Source organism: Antedon mediterranea, chromosome 1, assembly GCF_964355755.1.
Source record: "Antedon mediterranea chromosome 1, ecAntMedi1.1, whole genome shotgun sequence".
Taxonomy (NCBI): Eukaryota; Metazoa; Echinodermata; class Crinoidea; order Comatulida; family Antedonidae; genus Antedon; species Antedon mediterranea.
The window spans coordinates 7593500-7603507 of NC_092670.1; the positions used below are offsets into that span (position 1 = coordinate 7593500).

Below are 10008 nucleotides of genomic sequence, written 5' to 3' on the forward strand. Positions count from 1 at the left end.
GAACAGAATCAACTGCTCTTGCTCCAACAAAACACAACAATAAGTAACAAACAAAGTTAGCAAATTAGTTAAAATGACATACAAACAATAAACATAAACTAGAACAATATGATATAAATTAGTTATATTGAAAAGAAAATTAAATTAAAAGGTCATATTGTCATAAGGTTAGTATGATGGGATGAGGCATAATTATTTAAAAAGAAATCAAATTTTACTGTCAAATTAATTTTCCGAAGGATATCACACGTTTTTTTTTTCGTAATATTTAATTTTAGTAATTTACTATAATTTATATTTAATTTAAAATTCTGTATTTATTTTTCTGCTCACAGTTTCGCTACGCAAAACCAAATGAGGTTTTTATGATGGTGATTGGTACCATTGCTGGTATTTTTCACGGCCTAGCTTTTCCATCAATTTTATTGTTCTTTGGTGAGATAATCAACAGTTTTGTGGAGTTTGGATCAGTGGAAAATTCCGGAGAAGAAAACATGACTGCACTGGATATACAAATGTTAGTAATAATATTATTTAAACAAATTAGATCAGACCACCTTACAGTATATTGTAACCACTAGTCTACAAACATACATTTTAACATTAACACTATGTACTGTATTGTTAAAAGATTGTTAAAATTGCATATGTAATTGTGTAAGGGTGAAGAGGGAAAAGAAACCACAAGTTGATCTTGGCCTCTGTGGTTAAATAAAGTTGAATTGAATTGAATTTGGTATGTAGATTTTCCACATCATGCAATAGTGGCCTACTGTAGCTATATAAGCAGCTAATAATGTGGCACTATAACACCTACATGATGGCCTATGAGGTTTGTAAACATTGTTAATGTTACATCTCCCTGGCATGACCCTTGTGTTCTTGGTACATTTAACTTGGATAATCACTGATCCTCTACTGTACATAAATGAATACATATGTACTACGCTAATTAACTCCGGTGTGTTGATAATTCATCGGTGCACTAACTGTGTAGTAAACTGAGCACAAAAAATAAATTATTATTTTTCTTTTTTTCTAAATAGTGAAGAAGCGAAAGTAGTGTTTTTAGATGAAGTTCTGGATTTTGTCGTTTATTACTGTATCATTGGTTGTATTGTACTCTGTGTTGGCTTTTTACAGGTACACACAAACACGCACACCAAAATATGTTTTTTATTGCATCATAATAACAATAATATAACTGATATTACAACATTTACAGTAGAACCAACCCAAGCCCCCAGCCCCTCCCACTTTTATAAGATACATACTTTCCTGTAAAATAAATGAAATGCAATACACTGACCAACCCTATTTAAAGGACACCCCTGTTCAAGGAACACCTCTTAATGGGACACTTTCCTGTGAAATTAATGAGGGTTATGTTTTAACACTACGACTAACCCCTATTCAAGGGACACCCTATTCAGGGGACACATAAAATACACACTAAATTATATATACAAATATAACAAATTTAAAGTTGAGAAAAAATATATATTTGCATTGTATTGTACTGTGTTTGCATTAGTTGTTCAAGTTGTCTTGTCGCATTTTGGATCATGTTTGATCTAGCTCAATTATTTCTGTTGAAAGTTGATTTACACTCGTTTGTGCAACTTATAGATGTTCTTGAGTGTCTTAAAATTTTTATATTCTGCAGTCTTTTTAAAAAAGGAAGAAATTGAGACCTTTTCGAACCCATTTTAACCCTCCTAATACAGAGATTTCAGTCTCTAATGACTCAACTATATTATTACTAATGGCATTTGTACTTTGATATTTTGTATCTTCTCTCACTTGACAGACTGCAATGTGGAGTGTAGCAGCTGAGAAACAAATTCATAGGCTTCGCTTACTACTGTTCAGGTCTGTGATTCACAAAGACTTAAGTTGGTACGATATGAACAAGAGTGGAGAGGTCAATAATCGTCTTTCAGAGTGAGTATGATTTAATCAATCCCAAATTTGTTCCTTCACTAGTTGCATTGTCCAGCATGTACACTAAACTCTTCCAATACCGTATTCTCAGATCAGAAAACGTAAAACTCTCCCAAATCAGACGTATTTTGGGGTCTAAAACACATTTTAAATACAAGACTTCCTTGAAAATCAGACCAAAAGAGATTGGACTGTAATTTTTAATACACACTACAGTTTATAACTTATACATTGTAGGAAAGTAAAGAAAAAAGTTTTGGCATTTTATTATTCTTGTTAAAAGTGGGCCTACTGTACTTTCTTGTCCAACAATATTTCTGAACAATAGGGCAGGGAGATGTACATCTCCCTGATTAGGGTGGCTACACACTTTAGGAAAAAAGTTTTGCAAATTATTAAGTAGAAAAAAGTGGTATTATTGTAATATTTTTTTTGCAGAGATATTGAGAAAGTGCAGAGAGGTATTGGGGATAAAATAGGTGTTGTCATTCAATGGACGACGACATTTTTTGGCGGCCTAGGCATTGGGTTTTATAAAAGCTGGAAACTGACATTAGTTATAGTTGTGGTTTCTCCGTTTATTGCCATTTCTGCTTTTTTGACAACAAAGGTGAGTTTGATTTAAACTACTGTTTTAGTACATTTGTTATTGCAGCCTCCCTTCTTTTGCAGTTTATAGTATCTGATGAGGTTGAGAATAATGCTCCACATACTGCCACTGCCTCCAAGCATCATTTGTGTATTAAATCTACTTTAAATTAAGTGTCAATGTGAGGGCGTGTGGCACAGTGTGTTGGACGTTGGATTACTGATCGTTGAGATTGTGGTTCGAATCCAACTTGCTTGTATCCTTAGTCAAGACACTTTACTTTCATTTGCCTCTCTCCACCCAGGTCAGCGTTGCCAGCGATAAAATTTAAATTATGCCGTATCCTGTCTCAAATAATGCCAGATTGGGAAAAATAATGCCAGATCCCCAAAATGTGGCCCTAAACAGCGCCACCAACGGTTGTATGTCTAATAAACGTTTGTAAAACCCCAACTGACACAATATAGGGCCTAAATTGTATCCCTATGTCGTTCAAAAATTGTATTTTTAGTTTTGTGAGTAATAACTAATAATTCTAAAAATATCTGGGGTGCGAAAATGGTAATTGCAAATGACACAAACACCAACCCACGAACCCTTCTCCCCCCCACCCCCCAAAAAAAACCTGTTACAGCCAATGGAAATTTAGAATTTTTGAGCTGAAATATGAGAGCTGCTCGATCTTTGCACTTAATTTCAAATATGAAAGGATCTTAGCCCACCATAATTAGAAAATGGCAATTATAATTTAAAATAGGAAATAAAAATATATATTATGTGTCTCAATGACTTCAGCCCCACCATGGTTGGGGCTGAGGTAAAAAAAAATGAAAAATAGAGCTGCTCGATGGGCGGAAATGGCACTTAATTTTAAATAAAAATTACCTCGCCCACATGGTCACTACTGGGGATGAGAGGTGAAGAACATTTGGAAAAATAGAGTTGCTACGACGATGCAAATGAACATAATATGAATATTTGAAATATGGAAAACAAATTCTGCTAGAAGAAATTCTTTTTAAAATTAGAGCTTCTAATTAGTTACTGGAAATTGCCATTTCAAGGGTTGTGGTAGGGGTGCGGCCACTTATAATTATGAACTGAAACAACAAAACCCCTTTCATAATGTTTTCGTTCAATTGTCTCTATATCTGGGGATCCAATAACCTGCATGGTCTCTGAAATCAACATAATTGGCCAATAGCTAGCCTCTTCGGATTTGTTGTGCTGCCTATATCGCACACACGGTAGTTTTCGAGCAGCCTTCCTATCCGAAGAGTCTATTTAAGTCCGAAACAAAAGGATGGAAGAACTATTGTACGGAAAACCCGAACAGATCTGTTTTGTACGATATGATATTGTGTAAGGTGATATGTATTAAATTGCAAGATTAAACAAAATATTTTATTTTTGTTCTGTGGTATATTATTTTTTTGGTTGTTCAAAAAACACAAAATTATGCCAGATTATGCTAAAAACGGCTAAATAATGCCGCGGCATTATGCCAGATGCCGTGGGCCTCTAAATAATGCCAAAAAGCATAATAATGCCAGAAATGGCAACTATGCACCCAGGTGTATAAAATGGGTACCGGGTTAGATCAAGACAAAGGTTTGCGCTGATTACTAGCTGCATTATGGGTTTCCATACGTGTTTGATCCAAAAAATGACCGGAATAATAATATACAGTGAGAGCTTGCTTATATGCGCTATATAAGAATGAACTATTATTATTATTGTTATTATTAATGTATAATTTTCTCCAGTTAAACTTAGGGCATTATAGCCCAACAATAAATTTAGGTTCTGCACCTCATATGTATTGTGTATCTCTTTGTTATCATAGGCTGCTCAAAAACTAACCATGCTTGAACTGAAGGCCTATGCTAAGGCAGGAGCCATAGCTGAGGAGGTGTTATCTGCCATCAGGACTGTGGCTGCATTTGGAGGAGAGGAGAAGGAAGTTAACAGGTAAGTTAATGAAACAACAATACTGGTACTAAAGTCCAGCTTGTTAGCTTGGTTATATGTGCTGTATAGAAATTATTGTACATTATTAAAGATGGTATTTTATAACAGCAAAATTAAGAACTTGATGACCACACACTTAATGCGTGTGATGGTCTTTCCCAATTTCGTTTATATCGGCAAAAATAAGAACTTCCATCCCTGTCAACTATCCATTTTATGAGAAGACAAAGTCTGGCTGATTAAAGTTTGTTTTCTTTGTGCTAGAAAAAATCTGAGAAATGTGTATACAGTTTTTAAACCCAAAGTTATATAATCTATATATAATTATAAACGAAAACATTGGAGAAGCAATATTGTATACAATTTTATGACAAATGGAGTATTAGTTTACTTTTATATCAATGTTTCTTTTATATTGCATTTCTTACTTCTTGATGAATTATGTTAATTTTTTTTTGTAAATAAATGTCACTTCATTCATATATATCATATATGATTTTATTAATTTTTTTAACAATATGCGCTGCTCTCGAAAATTCTTTTATTTTGTTCAATAATGTGTTGTCTTTTTTAATAGATACACGGTGAATCTTGATCAAGCTCGAAAATTGGGGATAAAACGAAACACTGTCCAAGCTGCGAGTCTCGGCATTTTATTTTTCTTTATATTTTTATCATATGCATTAGCATTTTGGTAAGGTTTAATTTAATAAACAAACTTTTGTGCTTTAACATACTAAAGGCCTTATAAAATATATGCTTAATTCCGAGATAGGCAAAAGCACTGTCACTATGTACCCTATCTGTCTCGTGGATCATGGCTTAAGTGGAGTTATTTGGAGTCAGTTTTATACTATGCTATTATCTGGCTCAGATATTCATAGATTTGATAACATTATAGCTGAACCCGATGGTATTGGAACATATTTCTCTATCATCAAGACAAAATGAAAGATTTTCGATCGTAATATTTCAGTTTTGTCGCTAGGTTTTCACAACCTAAACCTATAACTCAAAACGGATTTGCTTTGTAGTAACACGGCTCAAGTTTACACAAAAAAAACCGTTATGTACATTTATTAGAGGGTAAGCGAGTGCAATCTCTAGTTGATATTCAATTAATTTTAGTAGAATTTTTAGAATTTTCAATACTATGTGTTTGTTGTATTTTACTCTAGGTATGGAACAAAATTAAAAATTGACGAGGGATTGGAAGCTGGTGATATTCTTATTGTAAGTATAAAATGTTTATTTATTGTACTAAATATCAGGAAAGAAATAGGTGCTGCATAGGCAGGATCATGTATAAAAATAAAACAGACAAAGTTATTGTTTCTGCCTCAAAATAAAATATTTATTGTACTTGTACTTTCAACCATAGGTACTGATAATGACCTATTGTTGAAATACAAGTACAATAAATATTTTATTTTGAGGCAGAAACAATAACTTTGTCTGTTTTATGTTTATTGTACTATCTACTTACTACTAAAATTTATATTTTTTGATTTACTTATTTATTTATGGTTTTTGTAGACATTTTTTGGTGTATTATTTGGGGCATTCTCATTGGGAAGTGCAGTTCCTAATATTGATGACTTTACAACAGCCAGAGGAGCTGCAGCGGCTATTTTTGATATTATTGATGAGGTATGAGTTTCACATTTAAAAAAAAATATTTCTTTATTTCTTCTTTCATTAAAATCCATAAATGAGGTGGGGGGGGGGGGCAGTGTTGATAATAGAATAACCGAAGAGTCAAAGAATATACATTTAATTGTATTATAGTATATGTGGTCGGAGGTTTGATAATAATTATTATCTATGACATTTAAACACTCTGGTGTTAATACATGAATTACACAGGTTGAAAAAACTTGCAAAAAAATCCGGCAAAGCTGATGTAAGTTATTAAAGAAATTTTGAAATGTTTCTTTCTGAAAAATGTATATAATTATCATTGTTAATCCTTAATTTAGTAAGAGTTTTTGTTAAACAAAGTTTGGTTGAGAACTGTGAATGTAGTCAGTTTGTACCGAGTACCAACTGCCATTAAATACTGTATACTGAAACTTCACTTTTACTGATAGCGATGTGAAATTGATAGTGGTTCGGAGGAAGGTGAGAAACCATCAGATATAAGTGGTGTTATCCGTTTTGAGGATGTTCACTTTTCATATCCATCAAGACCTGATGTTAAAGTAAGTGCCATCTTGCCAATAAACTCACTTTAAAGTTACATTTTTAGAATGTTCTTGTTAATAATAGACCCACCCATTTATTTAAACAGTATAGAAGAATCTTTTAAGCTACTGTATTTAAGCTACGGTTTTTTATTTTTGTTTTTTGTTTGTTTATCAAAATGGGTTACGGTTTATTTCACTGACAACCTAATTGAATTGTTATGTTTGTAATTTTTTGTTTTCAAAGGTTTTGAATAAGTTTAACCTTGAAGTAAATGTAGGGCAAACCGTAGCATTGGTTGGTTGCAGTGGGTGTGGTAAAAGTACAACAGTACAGTTGATTCAAAGGTTTTATGACCCAAGCCAAGGCACGGTAAGTATTGGTAACTACAGTACCATAACAAGGCACTTAAGCCCGTTTTACACTGGGCAAATCGAAAACGTCAGCTTATGCACATGCATATTCAAAATTCTGTCTTGTCATATTCCATTCTGTGATGAATTCTAGTTCCTTGAGTTTTCGGTTTAGTGAACTTAGTTTTGCATTTTGCGCATCAAAAAAATCTCAAACAATCGGACCTGATCAATTGAGTCAGTGAAAGTAAAGCATGTTAGCATATAGTTGATTGTTTTGGGGACAATACCTCTTTAACACGGTATAATATGTATTTTTTTTTGCAGGTAAAGTTAGATGGTACCGACATTCGAGAATTGAATGTTAAATGGTTGCGAGAAAGAATTGGAGTGGTTAGTCAAGAACCTGTGCTTTTTGCTACTTCAATTGCAGAGAACATTCGTTATGGGCGTCTTGACGTTACTGCAGATGAGATTGAAATTGCTGCAATAGAAGCTAATGCACATGAGTTTATATGTTCTCTACCAGATGTAAGGTTTAGTTTAGGGTTTCATTATGGTGCACAAAAACATTTTTACAAAAACTAAAATTAAATGTAAAATACCTTTTTAACATTTGGTATTACATTGCTGTTAAAAACACTGCTCCGCATAAATCAGTAGTTTAAAAATGGTTTTTGAAATTATATGTAAATATATATTTAGATCAAATTTTTCTCATCATCACAGATTTCCTCATCTTTATCGCTTCAAATTAATTAATTAAATTTCAGTATATCATCGGGCGGTTTAGAATTAATGTTCTATGCCTGATGTGTTTAATACGTTTTTTCAAACACACATTTTTTATTTTCGCATAAAAGAAATACATATAAATGTGATTAGATTTGTATGAAATTAAGGATCTACATCTATTGGCAAAACAAATATTGTATTCTGCCAGTAAAAAAAAAATTGCCATAAATATACAGTATTCACACTTTTTTGCCTGAATTTTTAGGGTTACAATACATTAGTGGGAGAAAGAGGAGCTCAACTGTCAGGTGGTCAAAAACAGCGAATAGCAATAGCTCGTGCCTTAGTCCGCAACCCTAAAATTCTTCTTCTTGATGAAGCCACATCAGCTCTTGATACAGAAAGTGAAAGTATTGTACAAGCAGCTCTTGATAAGGTGAGAATATTAAGTAATGTTCATTCATTCATTCATTCATTCTGCTTTTATTCAATATTTCTCTTTGCAGTATATATAAAATAAAACTGAATTGCGAGAGATTTACATATAAAATTGGTACAAGCTTTCAAACATCAAAATTTACAACATGTAAATGTTGCATAAGATGGCGGTAGCTGAACTATTGACAAGCTTCAGCCCCTCCTTTAAGACACCCTATTCAGGGGAAACGCCTATTGAGTGGACACTTTCACTCAAAACAAGAAGCAATACATTTTAACACCAGCATTCTATGTAGATCAATTGTTTTAAATTTTGTTATACTGTACTTGTTTTTCCCCATGAAAACCCCTATTAAGAGGACAATTTCGTTTTTTTTTTGGGTTAGTTTCTGAACTATTAAGAGGACGTCACCCCATTAAGTGGACATCTTTTTGGACCCTGAAGGGGTTCTACTATATTTTTGAGCTTTGATTTTAAAAAATAATAAAAACTTACTTTTTGCCCATGCTTATACTTAGTTATAATTCCTTCCATTTTAAATTCGCAATTTTATTGTGCATTTAATCTGAGGTGATTGCATACTACATGCACCCAAAAGCGCCTTGAGCACCTTTGGTGGCCAAGTGTGCTATAGAAATCTGTACTATTATTATAAATGGTATAAAATGAAAATTTTATGGAATTTATGTGTATGGTATTCAACCTGTAGGTACAAGCAGGCCGGACAACGATAGTAATAGCTCATCGTCTGTCCACCATACAGAAAGCAGATCTCATTTGTTCACTGAACGATGGCAATATTGTTGAGATGGGCTCCCATGAAGAATTGATGGCCATAGAGTCTGGTATATATAGAACATTGGTTGCTTTAACTATGAGAAAATCGGATGAAAAAGAAACAGAACAAGAATCATCAGAAGAAGGTAAATGTAAAATTATCATAACTAGAGGGTTCCCTCTAGGAAGTGTAGACGATGGTTCTCGGAATGATAATGACTCGGGTAAAAATTTTAGGACATTCTGGCCTGGACGATTTTGGTCGGTTACCATTATTGAAATGCTTTTGATATTTGTAAAATTAAACCTACTCACTAACCTTTTTCACAGTCCGATGAAATCTACTAAAAATAGTATAATTGTGTTATACAATACAATATTCAATATTGTGTGTATAAATGTGGATGGGCGTTTATTAGATGGTATTTTGATAGGTGGGGGGTGAAAAATATTATTATAATTGATTGTTTTATTGGGGAGGTGTTCGGGCATTTATTCAAATAAATACCATCCTAAATGGTATAATTAATACATTATTCCGCGACACAGCCGTTTTGGCCTAAGAAGGAAGGCGTTTTAGACGGCTTGCAACATGGGCAGAAGTATCCCAGGGTTCAAATGGGACACAGATAGTGCACAGTCCTGGCAGCTTACTCAACAACTCGGCTATCGGGGTTTCATTCGATTTCAAACAAAAGCTCTATCATCATTTCTCTTGATGTAATTTTATATACTTATTTCCCACAATATACTCCTATGTTTTGTGAATATATTTAATTTGATCTTTATGTACTACTATATCTTCGCACGCGCGGTCAGAAAATAAACCAAAAAACAAAATGGCTATCGCCACTAAGCACCAACTTAGTTGAAACAGGAAACTCCCTGGTTGAAACCAATCATGCAGGGAAGTTGCAAGGTAATTGACACACCTTACCGTGAACCCAGAAATAACTTCTACCGCGCGTAGAGTTAAAATTTACTGATTGAAATCCGAAATTTTCTTATAAAACCCT

The 10008-nt window shown here is 33.4% G+C and overlaps 1 pseudogene; it reads left to right on the forward strand.

Annotated features, from left to right (window-relative positions):
• Positions 1–1816: 1816 nt before the first annotated feature.
• Positions 1817–10008, forward strand: part of LOC140040797 (ATP-dependent translocase ABCB1-like) — a 79696-nt pseudogene continuing 71504 nt past the window's right edge.